The following is a 19028-nucleotide window of genomic DNA, read 5'->3' as shown; positions in this document are numbered from 1 at the left end:
TGTTACAACTTTCAGATGTTGTTGCTGGCTGCTCTCTGCAGATTCTCACATACTTGGTCAGTCACTTGGAAAAGACAGGAATTCAATATTAGTCACTAGAAGCCTCTCTAAAGCTGCAGCATGATAAAACTGTAATCAAATCCAGATGCATTACCGTAATCGTACCAACTGCTTTCTTCTCTACGTGCTGCCTATTCGTTAATTAGCCAAACACTGATAAACACCGATGTCAGGAAAAACTTTTTTCTGCAACACATTTTGGACGACAGCAGCATTAAGAATTCACATCTGCAGGGTCTATTTCCCCGAAGACAGTTTCCAACAACTTTCAGCAGAAGGGATCTGGATTAACTGAGCAGCAGTTCCTTTATGGACAGCCGTGTCTCTTCTCCTCCAGCAGCTTTAGTTTGGTTTGACAGTCATATGTTAGCTTAGGTGTTAGCCTAACTGCATGGTTTCACAATAGTTTTGGTAATTCTCATTTCTAGGGATTTGGTTTCCTCAGTTGTTTGTTTTGCTTTTGAAATGCACTAAGTGGACATGACACAGCAGACTGTTGATTCAGACTAATTCCCTCATGTGATTAACTGGTAGTTAGCTAATTGAAATGTGAGTTAAGAAACTGTTGTCACAGGAAATTCATTGGCTATTTATGTGTTCTAAAATATCTGTGTCCATCATATGAAAAATTACTGAATCTAAAACGTCAGAGCAGTTTTTTCGTTTTCTGACCAATGCTTACACAAATTAATGGTAATATTGCAACAAACAAGGCTGTCATTTTTTTGTAGATTACTTTACAGAAATGTGTGCTTTACATCTGAACTCTCAGTCTGGATTACATTTGGAGATGACATTATCCTGTTGACTTATTACTCCAGATTCCCGCTGTTTTAAGTATTGGGCCAATTCAAACAGTGGAAGCTGTTAATGACCATCTAACTCCATGTAGTCTGCTGGCTACAAGCACATTGAAGTCCACAACACACAGATTAAATTGTCCACCACCTGTAATTTTCCCTGGAGGGAGACACATGTTTCGTATCTTGTCTGGTTTTGTAGTGTGGTGAACCACAAATATGTTTTGTGGAGGTGGCAGAGTGGCGCTCTGTCGGATTGTGTATGTATATATCATACAGCACAGTTCGCTTTCTACCTCTCCTCACTTCTATATTTCCCTCTCTGTCCCTCTTTTCTAAAATAGGAGTGGTGAACAAAAGGCCTTACACACTCCAAGTTTAGCACCACTCAGTACTTTTGGTTAGCCTCAGTGGCTCACTGATTTACTTTGAAATGCTCCAATTAAAATAAAGGGCTAATTGTTAGTTTGCCCAACAATTTCTCCGTATTTGTGCCCTCTTCTTTTTCATCAGACATAAAAATCCTTTCTTTCACATCTTTAGGCCGTCGCAGCTGAAATTACACGTTCTATGTCTGAAGGTATGTACTATGTATGTTTATCCTCTTACTAGAGTTGTCGTCAGGAAGTATGCAGTGCATGTGAGGTCTTGCATGATAACAGGGTTAGTTGTTGTGCTGTGTGTGTAGCGCACTCTATATAGATCATGCCTGTGCGCACTCTTCTGTGATTGTGCTTGAACGCTGCAGCGAAAGCAGGCGCACATCTCCAGCAGCAGCCACCAAACAGCTCCTGAAGGGGCGGTCAGGCAGCAGCTGTTTGTTTATTTAGATCTAACTTGTAATTACGTCTGCGAGAGACTGCACCACGTCGAAAAAGACATATTTGGCTCCGCTCGCCAGCCAATCGTCAAAGGGCGCTCGCTGTCCTTCTTGATTACAGTTGTGCACTGTAGCTGTGCCATCCCTGTGAAGTGAGCCACCAGGATCTCATTTAAGAGACAATTGCAAGTGACTTGATTGTTCTAAGTGTGTTGGTGTGAAAAAATATTTCACATGACAGAAGAACACTTTTATTTCTCACCATTAAATGCTACGGCGGCTAAGTTTGTGTCTCAGAAAGTAGACTACACAGCAGAGGCAAACAGGAGCAAGTGTTGTGGGGCTAGGTCGACACATAACGCTGTTTGTGTTTAGATTTGATCTCAAAATGGCAGAACAGTCCAGTAATGTAACAATACTTTGTCCAGGTCAAGGAGGATTTTTGCTTATGATACAAACTGTATGTAAATGTCCCCTTTACCAGCACAGATGCTCGCTGTGTCTCCTCATTTGGCATTCATAAGCAGTTGTGACGACCTCATCAGTTAGATGGAGCTGACTCCAAGACGGAGACGACAAAACCACAGACCTCAAAATGAGAGGAGCAGGAAGACAGAGACTCCACTTCACAGGAAGCATGAAAACTGAACCAAATTCTCCCTCTCTCTCTACCCCGTCTCTCTTTTCTTCCCTCCCCTTTCTTCACTCGCTAGTTTAAAGTTGTCCTGGCTTTTATTTTGAGAAATATTAATTTGGTAGAAGAGTGGTGTCGTATCTGAAACACAAAGAAAGAAAAAAGAGAGAGGGAGAGTGAGAAAAAGGGGGGAAAGAGGGGAGGAAAAAAAGAGGCGCAATGCGTGCACATTTCTCTCGCTTGACGTTTTGCTGAAGTTTGTACGCCACTTGAGCCCGCCGTTTCCCTCGCTAATGATACCAGCGGAGCCTCTCTGGGGAATGGCGTCCGTCGTGCGCCTGGCTTTCACATTTCCAGCACCAGGTATTTTGGGATACGCAAGCGGGGACTATGAGGCACATCATTCCAAGAGCTCATCTGGCTCTTTCTCTCTGTCTCTCTCTCTCTCTCTCTCTTGCTTCCTCTCTCCTCTCCAATCGGCTTCACTCCTCTCCTCTTTCTTCTTGTTGTTGTACTTCTGCATACGCAGACATTCTCTGTCTCACTCTGGTTCCCTCTCTTTCTTTCTTCCTCCCTCCCTTCCGTTTTCTCTCTTACTTTTTGATTTGGTAAGGATGATTTCAAGTGTGGAGGAAAAAAAAAATGCATGCACAGGAGAGGGGAAAAAAATCTTTTTATTAACTTATTCATTGTATGTGAAATCAAGAGGATTTTTCCTTTCTCCCCTGCACTCCCTTTCCCCCTTCCTCTTGGTTAAGGCAAATGAATGTTTAAAGAGGTAATTTACTGGGCCCTGGCAGGATCCACATTGTGTATTACACAAACAGGCGGCAACAAAAGGAAATTCTAATCTAGACAGTAACACGACTGCACAGAGGATCCTCTGCAGGGGGTCCAGATGAATTATACAACAATCTGTGTTCTCCCTCGTTTAATTTAAAGGTCTGTTTTCAAGGCTATCGCCAGCTCCGACTTCAGAGGAGAGACTTGGCCTGCTGAGGTCAAGCCCATATTGACAAATATCAAGAGGCAAGAAAGGAGCGCCCAAAACGCAGATATGAATAAGTAAAGGCAAACAGATAAGCAAACATAAAGCAATAAAGGGGGGGGGGGGGGGGGGGGGCAGGCATACACACAACATCTCCTTGGCCATGAAACATGGGGGCCTAGACAAGGTTTTCCAAAGAACTGAAAGAAACATGAAAACTAAGCATGTGAAGGCTTTTCTTTTTAAATGGGAAATAATCGTTTGTTTGATGGCACTGCATGGCTGTCAGGGTCTCTGGGCTTTCACACAACTATACAGTAGAGAAGGTGCTGTCACTGACAGTCTGCTGTGCTCTGGGGCCAGGTGGACCTTGCCCTTCAGCCTTTGTTTGCAGAGGTGGAAATAGCATGCATGCATAAATTTGGTGAGATGATGCCTCCAGAGATGGTCCAAGACACTTCTTTTTTTTTTTTTAGTTTGTTACATAACACCTACGTGATAGTGCCAGGCACCTTGTGGTGCTTTTATTTTTAACTTCCACTGATGTGTTTTCAAATAACTCTGAATGATGCCTAAGTCTTTGAACTAAAATATTCTTGGAGGAACGGCCCCCTGCTGGACATATTTTTTTCCATTCTCTTTCTCCTTTTCATCCTTCGATTTTTCCTTCCTCAGTTTCAGAAAGGAGCGTCAGGTGGTGACAAAATTGCCCGGCCACCCCGAGTCACCTCTTGTCACCACTGATTTTTGTTCTAGTCTCTGGAAGCCCCACCCCCACCCCTTCCAGTCCATCATACTTCGGACAATCAACAGGTCACGGCCCCCCTAACCTCTCCCTGTGGCTCACCACCAGCCTGCTTCTGACAGGATGAGTTTGACCTCTGACCCCTTGAACAGACAGCTCAATCAGCTTTTTATGGCAGCAGTCATAGCAGAGAAAGAGATGACGGCCTCTTTGGAGTTTCTTTTCTCATCGTCACCCTTCCTCAATCACAGCTGCTGTTAGGCTTAAATTTAACAGTCTGACATGGCAAATCACTTTGGGCATTTACACCGTCCTCATCTATTACTCACTTCCTTTATTTTCCTGATTCATAATCAGCATTCTTTAATAATCTGAAGCCTCTGCAGCTTTTATTTTGCCTGCTCATACCTCAAAAGTCATAACCCAGTGCAGAAGAATATGATTTGATTGAGGATTTTTTTTTTTTTTTAAAAAAGGAAGAAGGAGAACTCTGATGCAAATTTGGCCCCTCGTTCACAGCTAGTGATGTTTGCTCCCCTACGTCCTCTGAGCTCCACCACTGATTTAACCTCCAGGGATGAGCAGCCAGTGATCACAACGCTCAGAGGAAGTTAGCGGCCTCCTCTCTCCAGAGGCCAGCACTTCCTCTTGATTTCGCCTGTTCTGTCGAGAAAGAAAAGGAAGGTAAAGATAAAAAAAAAAACCCTGCTATGCTGTGTGTGTGGGCTTCACACAACTGTAAAACTGCGTCATCAGCACAAAGATGAAACTGTGTGTGTGTGTGTGTGTGTGTCTGTGTGTGAGTGCATGTGTGTGCATGTGTGTATTTTAGGCAAGGTGCCTGCCCTGGAGCTAGATAATGTGAACAGAAGCAGATGGGGAAACTTAAACGCACACCCACTAGGGTATAGCAGAGCTGGCACAAAGTAAGAAGAGGTCTTAGAACATCTCCCAGCCCGAGTGGATGCCAGCACTCTTGCTAGCACTGAGACTGGATGACAAAGAGAGCGAAAAAGAGAGCGAGAAAAAGAGAATCTGTGTGTGTGTGTGTGTGTGTGCCTGTGTGTGTTTTGTACAGTACCTCAACTTTTTGTTCTTTTTGCATATTTATTCTTTTATGAAACTGTCGGCCCTCTGTCCTTCTGTTTTGTATCTCATCTGTTGTGCTCCTGCACCAACCATGGCTGAGTTTAAGGAACACCATCCGTTATAGTCCACATGAAAACGCTCTGTGGGTATTTGTTTAAAATCATTCAGATTCTAACAAGCATTAAATATAAACACAGTGAAAGTAAATTTTGATTTGGCCCAAATGTAACAAACTATGTAATGAATCTGACTTTGGATAAATGTAGTGCACTTTTCATTATAACAGTCCCAAAGAAAAATCCTACTTTGACATTGTACACACTGTGCAGCTGGCCGATGTCGATAAAGCCTCCACTACAACACAGACAAGTGTGTTGCATGTTTGTTTACAGTGCCATGAAATTCTGGATCGAATGAGCTTTTCAAATAGTCTCCATTATTCAAACATAGGAATGCACATCACACTTAAGCCTTGCTGGAATTCAGCATCTGTCTTTATCATTTTTCACAATTAATATGCAATAAAAACCTTTCCATACAGGCCTAATGAGGAATAAATGTGTCAGTGAAGGGAAACACATGATTATATTTGAATTCATGCACATTACAGATTTTCATAAGCCCCACCAGGGTTTACTGAAAATGTTTTGTTCCTTCTGAAACTGGAAAGAATAATATTTTTAATTCATTTAAATACACAATTATGTAAATTGTTTATGTATCCAATAAAGGTGATATGTCTGAGGACATTTTCACACAGGAATTTCAGCTGCTGTTACACTAGTGACATAAAACACAACAAAATATTGTTGATCCCCCCCCTTTTTCTAAAATAGTGACATGCCCAGTCAGGCTTAAAACAGAGAAGGCCTAAATCACTCTGGCTCTGTCTGCTCAGCAATCATGCAAGAAGCAGTTGTGCCAACCCTTAGTCATGCATCACATTTTGCAAAGCATCCGAGTCACTAGGGACCAATCTGTTAGCCCCATAAATCAGCTCTGGATCTCCACGCGAGCGAGCGGAGACAGGCCGGGGGTAAAAGGGGGCCAATGAGTCCTCCCACAATGAGATGCACATGTTGCTGCCTGGTGGGTGGGTGCTGGAGAGGTCAGAGGGGGTGTGTAGGTTAATAATGAGGTGAACTTGATCTTCTCCAGTCCCAGAGAAGACCAGTCGCTCTTTTCCCCCCAGGAGGGGAGAAGACCATTATCTCAACAATGTAAGAAGAGGAAAGTGATGACTGCTGGGTCAGATAATGGTTGTGAGATTGTAGATAAATGGATTATTAGTAATGGTAGAAAAAGAGTAGTAGTTGTGCTCAAAATAATCAGAAGGCAACTCATTAGAAAGACTGAAAAAGGAGCTCAAAAGAAGAAGAAAGAAAAACAACAGGCTAAGTCTTATAGTTGTCATTTAAAATTTTCTAATACCAGTACCAGTAGTAAAAAAACAAAAAACAAAACTCTTTTGTCATACCATCACTTACCTTCTGAGTACTACATGCTAAGTCTTTGTGTGTCACGCCTTGAATACAGAAATACTAAAGAGTAGTATATCAGTCCTTTATATAAGCCTAAGTGTATCATTCCATGTACATTGATCGCAGTTGGAAATCAAATTTAAGCAATTTAAATTCAAATATGTATAAAAAATGTTTAGTTAAATAGAGTCTATATGCGTTATCCTCTGTGATTTCATGTTACCTGCCAATCTTTCTGTTGTCTGCTGGGATTCCCAGAGGCGTCTTTCTCCCGATCAGCATGGTTCAATTATTAGCCAGTGGGCAAAGGTGATCCTGGAGCTGAGTTGCTTTTGGGAAAGCAGGCCCTGGTCTCCTCAGGCACGTTGTTCCAAAATGTAATGGTCCTGACAGAAAAGACTTTTAACACCCTTGACCTTCAGTCTAGACTTTGGAATGACCAAAAGGGGCTCAGGCTGAGGTCTTACTCACAGGTAAGAAGTCACCCTGCATGTCTCAGAACAAATATTTATTCTTTAATGTAAAAAAAAAAACACACACACACACACACACACACACACACACACACACACACACACACACAGGTTAGCTGTAAACCACATATCTGGTTTATTACATGAAATATTGAATGCTCAATTTATTATCAAACACTTGATATCTACTGGATTTTCCATTTGGAATATGGGCTCAGTTCTTAGAATATCTGCTTCCTAAGATAAGACTGAAAATGCGCTGAGAGTAAACTGGTCATATGTGAGGAGACATTCTGTTAATCAGCAAGTTCAGCAATCAGAGAGGCCCAGAGAAAACCATCCAGCGCTGTTAATCCAGTTTATGAAGTGATTACTTATCACCTGTATATGTAGAGAGTTTTTTTTTTCTCCCACTGAAGTTACTGAAGTGAGTTTCATGATAACTAATTCCTCTAAAATCTTAGGTATTTTATAATGGGGGCTTGGAGTAGTTACTGAGACTAACAGGATTCTGGTGGCATGTTTCCAAAGCAGTCAAAATACTGTATGTATGGAAATGTGCTGGCGGCTAAATTGCTGTTGATGATAGATTAAGAACAAAAAACAGTTAGGGTGGGATGTATTTAAGGAATTCTTTGGGGAATTTAACAAGGGTAACATTTAGTGGTCAGGTATGGGATGTTATATGAGATATAAGTATTTTCAAGCGCTAAAGGCACATTGAGTTCAAAACAGCTCAACAACATCTGAATGCTCTGAAGTTACTGATAGCAGGGCAGCAGGAAGGAGAGAGAGAAGGCACCATATAGACTGTTTGAAAAAAAAAGATAAAACTCCAAAGTCTGTCTTTTCTTGCAAGGTTTAAATTATAGTACATCATGACTAAGAGGTAATGAAACTACATTTTTTTTCTAAAAAAAAAAGTGTATTTCACAATGGCCTTGGAAAAAAACGTTTGGAGAATTTTGCAGGAAAAAAAAATCACTGCATTGTATCTATAATGCTTGATTCAAATCAAACAGATTGTAAATCTTAATCATGGAAAAAGGAGCAGTGGAGCGGATTACTGCATTCTGTTGATGCCACTTAATGCCCTTCAGGTAAGGTGTGGAGACTGCTGCTGCTCCTCTGTCTCTAGAAGACACACATACATAAACATATCCCACCACCTTGTAGAAACGCTCAAGTTTGATTGATGAGGAAATAGATGGCAAATTGCAGTGTCCATCCTGATGGATGACATCATTTGGCCCAATGTGCTGATCATGTATGCCCCCACCCGGCTCCCCACGCCTCACACCCCTCCCTTCTTGCCACCACTCCCTTTTGCTTACAATTGATCAGTGGGAGTTTTGTACACTGGCCTTGTTTGAATTTAATGCATGAGGAGGGAGAGCAGTTGACGCGGCTCTTTACTGCCTGTCCCGGTCCCTCGGCCCCCTCCCTCCTTTCCACTCCCCCATCCATCTTTATCTAGTGGGGTCCAAGCCATGACAGATCCAGTGGCACTCTGTTTGCTTACCCTTACACACAGACAATCACTCTGTGTTAAATGGCCCTTCTGCTTTTAGATGGATTATTGTTTACACAGGTTCAATTATGGGTGGGAGGGGAGGGGTCTAAATGGAGAGGTATTGAAGGGGAGACTAAGAAAGATGGGCAGTGATTATCAGGCCTTGATATTTTCTGTCAGTGTTTGTTCTCATCATCAAACTAGAGCAAACATTGTCAAGGCTTTCATTTCTGGCCACCATGTTTGCCAAGGAATTTTGTAAAGGCCCGATCAAACAGTGAGTGTCAACAATAGAGACGAATATTCAAATTGATTTATAAACCCTTGACTTTTACCACAAGATGATGCAATGTACCTAAAATGTGTAAATAAGTCTGGAGAGGCCCGTTTGACTGGGGTGAGAGGAGCTGTCCCGTCCATTGGCACAGCAGAGCTCTGCATATTCCTCAATCAAAATCCCTACATGTGTAAACAGCTTTGCCAGGCCTTGTTCTCCCAGAGGCTTATTTTGTGGAAGCTATCCAAGCGCCACCTCATATTCAAATGGACTGACAGGTGAAGAAGAGTCGGAGGAGAAGGGGATGGGGGGGGGGGGGGGGTATTGTCTTGATTGATGGGCCAATGGCACACAGTGGCGGCTGAGTTTATGAGCCAGAGCAAATCTGAATATTGAGAACGCGGCCATCATGTCACACTCCCATATTAAGAATTATTTGACCATGCATTATGTTGGAAATCTGTCACGTAAAAAAGATGAGCATGCCCTCCCCCGTGGCAGAAATTACAACCTGCGGTGTCGTGAGGAGTCGCTCCCCGCGCTACTTTCTGAATTCTCTGTGGACAAATGTGACATGGGGGCCCATTGACAGGAGCGGGGGTGGGGGGGTCCTCCTTACTTACTCAGAGTTAGTGACTGCCAAAATAAATCATAAAAAACATCAGTATGCATGGATTCCGCTGTCGTTTTGGGTCTCAGATTTGAGCAATATTGTTGACCATAACCTTAAATTTGCAATCATTTCTTTCCACTGTAAACATAACATTTGAACTTGAGGCCTTAGAGGCAAAAAATAAAATGTACACCCATGATTACGCTCCAAGTGGCTGCAGAAAAAACTTGTTGCGCAATCTAAATCTGAAGAGAAACTCACCAGTCTTGCTGGCTTGTCTATTCCAGCTGATGTTTTAAAGGCTTCACAGCTCTCTCCCTGGCTGTGGTTTACTATTCCACGGAAATTATTTGGCCTATAAACATGCCACCCCGGGTCCATCACCAGGCTATTTTACACTGCGAACGACATGGTGCTAACAAATGGCTTCCACCTGGGCCATACTGGATCAGGCTCGTCCTCCTTGGCTCTCTGCTGCAGCTAATCTTAGCTTTCTGAGCAGCATGTGATGATGTTTTTTTACCATAAAGGAAGCGTCATCTGGTTACAGGAGGCCTGGCTTCACTGCTGTAATACAGCTGATCTCCGGCTACAGTGTTTGTGCGTGCAAAGCATGTGGAAGTGTGTGTGGTTATCCCATTACAGGGTGTCAACCTGTTTTGTATTTGGACATTTTAATGAGAGAAATTAACCCTGGGGCTGTTTGGTCTTTGTCCACTAGACACACGTGAAATTAAAACATCTCTCTGGCTTCATCTCACTTCAGATTTTTTTTTTTTTTTTTTTTATGTGTTCAGCTTGTTTTGGTGCATGAACTGAACATGTCAATCAAGAGTGCGCCGTAATGACTTCAAGGTGTTAATCTGATATTCATTTAGATGTGAGCCGTGTTCCTCCAAATGGTGGAGGAAACAAATCATTGGCCCTTTAATAATAATCAATGCCTGATCCCCCTACCACCATCACCACCCCCTCCCCCTCCCCCTCCCCTGCTTTCCCTGTGCATCATCTGGTGTGCTGTTTGTGTGTGTACGTGTGTATGGTATGGTGTGTGGTGTTTCTAGGTGTACTCTGTGAGCCATGTTTTTTCCTCTGGGGGTCTCTTTGGCTGACCCTGTGACCCCTCTTTCTCTGAGGACAGCCAGCTAAGAACCAAGCAACATATCAAAGAGTGGGGGGGCACAGCCAGGCCACTGGGTTTCTGGCAAAATCATCTCAATAAATAAATATCACAAGACACCGCTGGAGGGAAGAGCTTTGATGTGGGGGGGTTGAGCCCCATTCTCTCTTTTCTCTCTCACTCTTTCTCAACCTCAATACAGGCGCTTCTCCTCTGGTGTCTCCACTCACCACCAAACCCTCACCACTTGCTCTGACAAAATGGCTCATGTGTGCTCCTCTATACACATCTCAGCAGCGCCAAATGTTCAGGGGCTTGTAGTCTTCCTCTCTGAGGAGGTGAGTTGGAGAAGCACAGTCTTGTTATCAATAGATCCAGGGCGCTGGATTGGTTATGAGTAGCTGGCACCAAAAGAGTTAGAGAAAAGCTTTTATTTTCTTCCACGAGAATGTGGAGAAGCTCAGGTGAAAAATACTTTGAAAAGATATTTACCAATGTATGTTTCATTTCGGTGTTAACTGTTACCACAAGGTATGATAAATAAATGGATTATTGTGAAGAAGCACAAAACAATATCACATGTCAGTGCCCAGCTGTGAGCAGTAATGGGACTTGTACAGCTGTGTCTTGATTCCCACGGTATAATAATCTTTTTTCTCTCTCATTTTCCACCGGAGCTTTATCACCATTCAGTCTTACTCTTAATTATGTTATGATCCATATAAATGAACTGTTATCTGCTCTTATGTTCAGCAAGACAGTCAGGAGCTCTGTCAGTGGTGAGCATTTTCTGTCTTGGAAAAGAAATAATAGTTGCAGAAAATGTCCTGATGTAAGTGTCCCAAATTTGTTCAAGGGGATTGCAACACTTTTGCTGGCTGTTGCCTCAGTCTGTCACTAGACAGAGATGTGTGTGTGTGTTTTTTTTTTCTTTTTTTTTAGGGTGACCCTTAGGGATGACTCACAATGTATACTTAAGAGAAGAATAAATACGCACACTGGACAGTAGAAGCTATTGTGTTGTTCCTTTGCAGAATTGCCTCATGTCTGTGTCTGCAAACACTGAACTTGAGCACTGGAAATAGCTGACTACTCTAAAACATAGCTGGTGCACTTTCCAAGCAAAAAAAAAAAAGATGTGAGAAATTGTGTAATGTCAAACGCCGTCTGCAGTGAGTGTCCAAACGCAAAGCTGACAGCAGCATTGTCAGGTACTTTGAGTGATCTAAAATGAATATACAGGAGTATAACAAGTGGTCTTAAGAGCTTCAGGTCAGTGCACTCTTTTTTCTTTTATTTCTCTGAGGATGACTTCTCCTCTGCAAAATTACTACCAATCAACCACATCATTTAGCAGATGATAAAGAAAAGAAATGAAATGATACAGATCATAGTCAGAAGTGAGAAATGTCTTTGTCAGTTGATTATTCACCCAATTTGAATATCTCACTTTGACTAAGTTTAAAAAGCCAATGCAGAGCATTTTGCTCTATCTTGAAGCTTTGACACTTTTGAATAGAAGGGGCAATAATTCATTATAATCATTTCTAAACTTGGAGTGGAATTGTATCATGATGGTGTGAATGTATTATGTTATCATTCACAAACTTCTAGTGTCTAAATTTGCACACCAAATATAATAATACAATAAGTATTATACACATGTTTGAGAGATTTGTTTGTAGATTAATGTTTGATTTTACATATTTGGCATATCCTATATATACTGGGAGAAATAATCTCATTAATACAATAATATTAATGTTAAGCAAACTGTATCATCTAGCCCATGTTTAAAAAAAACTCATACATACTGTTGTTTTCAATCAAAACAAATTGTACCCCGTATTGTATGCCAACATTTTTTATCCAAGTTAATCTCTTGAGATGAAATCATCACGTTCATCTAGGCTACAGCAACTTTCCCGGCACGGCCCTCATCGCTGTCTCTTGTCAACTGAAAAATTCTCGTCTAATGGTGGAGCATGAATAAAAGACAATATGACAACACAATAAAAGCATGTGGAGGAGGTGAGGGTGGATTGCCTGGAGGGTGAAACGTAGGTACATTAAGCTCAGAAATTGGTCAATAATAATTTCCTCTCACTATTGAGAGGCGGCTGAGTTGAATGTGGATTTGAGCGTGGTGTGTGCGTGGTCTAATGCACTGAGCAGTATGGGGGTTAAACTGCACGTCTCTCGGGAGCATGTTATTGACTGTTGACCAGCCCAAATTAATTTTCAACAAGCCTCTTCAGGGGAAGAATGGAGATGGATTATTGTTGCAAAGGGAGGGCCTCATGTGCTTTACTCTGAGGTTGACTAAGTGGATAACTGGCCTCTTAATATTCCTCCACCTTAGCTGAACTACAGCATACTGCCTCTGTTACAGTTTTTTTGTCGCGAGCCATGCACATCCACTTTAGATTTTTAGCATGCAGGTATGTTGACAGAGAATAGCTTTTGTTATCTCCTCTCCTCCCAAATTCTTTTTGCCGATGAGGCTGAGCGCAGTCATTATTTCCAAAGTCCTATCCTCATATGGATTTAAACGTGCCTGTGTAGTCGACGTGCCTCGGCTGAGGAAGTCAAGCTGCTTGAGTTAAACAAGAGGCCTCATTGTTAATTTGAGCATCCTGGCTTATTAGTTTGGTTTTGATCTGTCGGAGGCGGCTGGGTGTCATCCCATCGCTTGTTTTCCCTCTCCCACTTTGAGTGGTACAAGTGACAAAAGGCCTCCCACACACAGTAGCTGGCACAGTGTGATCACTGCACGCTGAGACACAGGGAGGTGTCAGCACTAATCTCCTTTAAAATGGCTCTCTTGTCTTACATCCGATGCTCACAGCATATCCTCAACACTGTAATTGTGTCTACTCGATGAGACTTGCCGTCCCACTTTTGCACCACTTTTGTTTCATACAGTGAGTGCGCGCCACTGAAGTTATGATGCATTGCACTTGACTGAGGAGTTGAAAATCAGTGAAATGTTTTTTACCTGCTATTCTCAGCCACATCAGTGTGTCTTGTGCTTTCTAATCTCCCATCACTAAAAGAGGTAATAAGAAGTAATATGCAGTACAAAAACACAATATGCTCCCATTGTCAGCCCTGGGATGAAACCAAGTTGTTAAGTGTATACTCAGGCAAAGTGATAGAGACTGAATTTCACAGGGGTTCAGGAATACTAACCAACGACTGCTTCTACTTCCTCTTCAGGGCCTATATTCAGCATCATGTTGGAAAATTGAGCACAGGATTATTTTAGGGGCTACTCAGGTTTTTATTTGGCACTTAAAAAAACAAGAGACAGCTGCTACTTTTCACTGATTGTAGTGATGTTGTGCCCAGTGCATTACTACATCACTCTCTGTATATCACTGTTAAATTGTCACACTGCTCTTCATCTACCGTGGTCTCTGTTTTTCCTCCAACTCAATGGCGAATGGTTATCTGGAAGGCTATTCAGTCTGGGCCTATTTTCTTCGACTAGACTAGTTAAGCAGTATGTTTTGATTTTGTGCTTATAATATAATATGATTTTAATTAAATTTTGCCCATTTACTGCACATTGTTAAATCATGATGCTGCTTTCGTGGCAAAAGGTGTTCCGGCTCAGTGGAGCTACTTGGTTTTTATACAGGCGATTTTAAAAATCACATATTTGCCCTCTCTGTGTCAGCGTTTTACGAATAAGAGTAGATTGTTCATGCAGCTGAGTACACAAAGTAGATCTTTGTGTGTCACCTTCCCACACTGACAGTGATGTGTTATGACAAAGGATAGGTCAGGGTCAGCTCAATAGCATCACCTCTCATGCAGGGAGGAGACTGTTAAAGAGAGGAGCATGCAAGCCACTCCATTAATTCAAGATTAACGGAGGACGGAGATGCAGCCGTTTGGTAAAAACGTTTGTTTCTCTGGAATTTTCTGCTCCTAATCCCTAAGCAGCAAGCGTGATTGCTGTGTTTCTGCAGTATCCTGTAAGTATGAGGAAAGGCCCACAGCTGAGGTAGTTTTCCCAAGGTCACAGCCTGTGATGATGAGGAGCAGAGCTGACTTGATACATCTGGACTTCATTATAGGAGGCTGGAACATGCTCCGCTATCATTCCTGCTATCTGCTGAGGGAGATGGAAGACAGCCGCAGAATCCAACTTAGCAGGGGTTGTCTTCCAGCTTTCCCCATGTTTGGGGGTTTTCGCCTTCAATCTTCCTCTCTTTTTCCTTTTTGTTATTCGAATAACTTCATCTTTATCTCTATGTCTGCCTCTGAAGTGCTGTGTGTTTATGCAAAATCCATGTTTGGCATACTTGTCGAGACTGAAGTGAAGATTGAAGTGCTCGTCAGTGCTTTAACTTCATATCTACCTTACTCGGATGATTCCCCCCTCACTCTCTCTCACCTCCCCCCTTTTCACTTTGCTGAGAAAGTTTCTTCTTCCTCTCCCATGCCTCGTTGATGCCCCGGAAAAGTCAGAGCTAAGTCAGAGCGCTCCCTGTCTCGCCCCCAGGACAGAGAGCACCTAGCCACATGCCTTGTAGGCTCGCCAGGAGCTCAGCGCCTCTGAACTGACTGATTGCCACTCAGAGAAAAAAAAAAAAACTCCCACACTGTTGCCATTCTGCCATTTGGTGCCGTGCGAGCAAACATGGAGCACATCAAAGGAGCATATTCACTTTCCCCCCTCTCCACACCTTCATCAATGCCCCGCTGCATGCACTCCTCCTCCTGCCTTCCCACCCAGCCCGTCTCTCTCTCTCTTTTTTTTGCCCATTGTAAATTTTTGCTGATGAAATCAAACAGACTAATTTTCATTTGTGTGTCAGAAGCGGTGCACCGGACCGTGTGGCTAAGAGGGAAAATCAATGCAGCCCTAAGTGGGAGATCAAACTCAATACGTAGGTTTGGATTGAGCCGTAGTGTCTTCATTACCCCAAATAAACTGATCTTTCTGTCGTGTGTGTGCAAGTGTGAAGTGTGAGAGTGCATGTGTGCACAAGACTATGGAGGAAGTGTTTATTCACATTAGCTTGAGTTGTGTATAGAATGAAACATTCTCTCTCATAGTAAGCAATTTTTATTTATTCTGAGCTGCCTTTGGTCACCTTGCCCAAAAGGTGAAGGCTTAGGTTATTGTGTTGTTGTATGCCTTACCTAACATGGAACACAATTTACAATTGGCATATTCAGATATACAACACATGATGCCGGTTATGACAACAAACCTCCTCAACCTTGATCATTCGCTGTCCACACTCATAAAACCAAGGCCTATTATGACCCTGCCTTTAAAATTTAGTGATTAAAATTAATGCGAATATGTGTAACGCCATCAATGTGCTACTTCATTCCTGTCCTTGTCACATTGCATCCCTGTTAGCTGCAGCATACTGAAATGGAAAAAGCAGCTCTTTCCATGCGAATGACACAAGCAACCACATTTCTGTCTTCATTTGATATGTCATTGCTGGACCTTGTACCATATCAAGAAACAACAGGGATCCATTATTGATATCTGGCAGCTAAAGTTGCATCACCTTGAGAGTTCCGAAGGTGAAAAGCAACATCGTACAACTGGGTGTTTTTTTTTACTTCTTTATTTATTTCTGTTTCCCTCTAGTGAGATGTCACTTCAAAAACAACCCGACCAAGGAATGTTATTATGCTGAGAGAATGTCAGCCAGTTACAATAGGCTGCTTAATGAGGTAGTATGGCAAACTTTCAGGCAGGCCATAATATGAATTATTTGTCATTGGCTCTGTGTGTGTGTGTGTGTGTGTGTGTGTCTTTGGAAAGGGCCCAGTGTAAAGCAGGATGAAGGCAGGCCTTGATGGAGAGATGTGGCACTAGCCTGGGGGCTCGCTCCACTGTGAGGGTAGTTAGCTCGCTGCACACCGCCATCATTAGGGACTAGGGCACTTGTGCTGGGAAGGTGACACACAAGCCTATATTCAGACAGCAGCACATACACATAACACCTGTATATATGCTGCTCTTCTTCTCTACAGTTCTCTCTCTGTCTGTCTTGACCTCACACTTGGACTAAAGGTAGCATTGCTTTATAATCACTGAGACCAGAGTCTTCGTATGAGGCGCTATTTGGCTGAAGTGCAGAACTTTTCAGTAAACTTTAAATGTGCAAAGATTAAGATGCTTTATGTTATATCACAGAATAACCAGTATATTTCTGCGGACAATTGATAGGATTGCTAATCCATACCAAGAAAATTAACAGCGACTTCCAGAGCTTTTTGGATTTTAAAACACGTTTTCAGGCTCATACTTTTTGTTGCTGTGTAATATTGTTTGTGTAAAGAGGTCCGCTAAAGCTGCATTTTCAAGGAGGACTACAGGTTTATGAGAGAGACTTGCCCTGAAAAAAGGAAGAAATCTCTTCATGTTCTGGTCTGAATTGCTTATATTTTTCTCTGATGGAACATCCCTGCACTCCCTGTTGCTCATTCCTCCTCTCTGTGTACTTGATCGCTGCTTTCAATGTCCCTCTTCACAGAATCTATTGTAGTGCAATACACACAATATGGCCTTAATGGATCCAAAATCTTTCTGATTAAAGATGGCCTTGTTACTGGCACACCGCGGGATAGTCCTTTAGGGAAAGCATTGTGTATCAAATTGAGTGGAAACAAGTTGTACACACAACATTATCTTCTTATCACCTTATAAAGTTGATGTGACAAAGTCCAGTATTTACTCTGAACATTTAGCTGCTGAATGCTCTGCTGTGAGAGCGATGATTGAACCAAAACAGCAAAGAGGTGGGAAAACAAAATGTAGACCTGAAAGATGCTGAAAAGTTCAGCAGAGCAGAGAATGACTGTGTAATGCATGATAAGAGTGAGCCCTGTTACATACACATCATATGATCCATTGTTAATGCAAAAACATTAATTTCAGTGGCTTCAAGAACATGCAGCAGATTACACTGAAACAAGGGACCTTACTCTCATTTAGGGTTGCAATTTAAGAATATTCTCATTATTGATTAATCCATTAATTATTTATATGATTCATCTAGTCTATGAAAATGTTTTTTTAATAGAATTTCAAGTCTCCATTTTTGCTTGAAAAATTTCTTAAATAATTTATAGATTGTCACAGTTGTCATCAATAATTTTTTTTTCCAATCAAGCAATAAACTCAACAACTTGTCATTTTGATGCTTGTCTCATTATTCTTCCATATAGCCCACCTTTGGCTTCATTGATCATGATGGCTGCTGATTGGATGACTGCAGTTTGAGTGGGTGTGTCTTGTCCAGTCAGTCACAGCTGGAGTTGAGGATTCTCTAAAAGCAACTGATTGTCTTTCTGGCTCCTGTAGGATAATATGGGGAACACAGTAGATAATGAAATATGTTTCTTCTTTCAGTCCTGTGTTGTGGCCCAACTGTTGTCTGTGCGTGACCTTTTGGTTTCATACATTCATTTTAAAGGAGGACTTGAGCGGAAAAAAGGAAGAAATCTCTCCACGTTCTGGTCTGAATTGCTTATATTTTTCTCTGATGGAACATCCCTGCACTCCCTGTTGCTCAGTCCTCCTCTCTGTGTACTTGATCGCTGCTTTCAATGTCCCTCTTATCAGAATCTATTGTAGTGCAATACACACAATATGGCCTTAATGGATCCAAAATCTTTCTGATTAAAGATGGCCTTGTTACTGGCACACCGCGGGATAGTCCTTTAGGGAAAGCATTGTGTATTAAATTGTACCAAAATTTCCCTTGTGTGGTAGCCCCTATTTATTTCTTAGATAAAAGAGACTCTTTCATATTTTAGGAAAGAGAAAATCTCTCAAAATACCCACCTTTCATGTGCATCATTTTGTTTTTCAAGGTTAGACAACAATTGCTACTGAATAAAGACTGAGATTATTCTTTCACAATTAGTTAGAAAAGAAGAGGACATTTAGTTTACAACTTAGTCTCTGGTATCTATTAAAATTTATGGAAAATAGGTATAGACATAAGGTTAGGGGATCAAAGGCTGATGACATATGAAAAGTAACATTTCCTTTCCTGGCCCCTGCCCTCCAGGAGTTCTTTTACTTGTTTACTCTGTTTATCATGGATTTTTTATTAATTTTTTTCAGACTTGTATGTATTTGGTTTAAACTGCATCCAACTCAGTTATTTTCATTTTCAAAACATAAAGCGTACAGCAACATATGGCTAACATATAGTAACAGATAATCCTAAATGTGATTTGCAATGAAAAATAAAATGTGGAAAAAGGATGAATCCAATATCAAAAACAGAAAATGTTCTATTTGTGAGACTCGTGATTTTTGAGCCCTGACATCTTCTGCCAATTTTAAAAATGTTTTTGGGTACGTTTTAGCAGATTTCCACTAAACTGATGAGAGCCAACAATGACAGCATTCTGATCTAAACT

The 19028-nt window shown here is 41.7% G+C and overlaps 1 long non-coding RNA gene across 1 annotated transcript; it reads right to left on the bottom strand.

Annotated features, from left to right (window-relative positions):
- Positions 1 to 4058: 4058 nt before the first annotated feature.
- Positions 4059 to 9867, bottom strand: LOC139608843 (uncharacterized). The gene is made up of 3 exons (XR_011685101.1): positions 9755 to 9867; positions 6841 to 7003; positions 4059 to 4710 (listed from the first exon to the last, which is right to left on the bottom strand). It is a non-coding gene; the product is annotated as an uncharacterized lncRNA (long non-coding RNA).
- Between the last annotated feature and the right edge of the window lie 9161 nt (positions 9868 to 19028).

This window comes from Trachinotus anak, unplaced genomic scaffold (assembly GCF_046630095.1).
Source record: "Trachinotus anak isolate AG129_WGS33_773 ecotype Australia unplaced genomic scaffold, CSIRO_AGI_Tana_v1 ptg000025l, whole genome shotgun sequence".
Classification (NCBI taxonomy): domain Eukaryota; kingdom Metazoa; phylum Chordata; class Actinopteri; order Carangiformes; family Carangidae; genus Trachinotus; species Trachinotus anak.
Note: the sequence above shows the minus strand (reverse complement) of the source record. Positions and strands in the feature narration are given on the sequence as shown.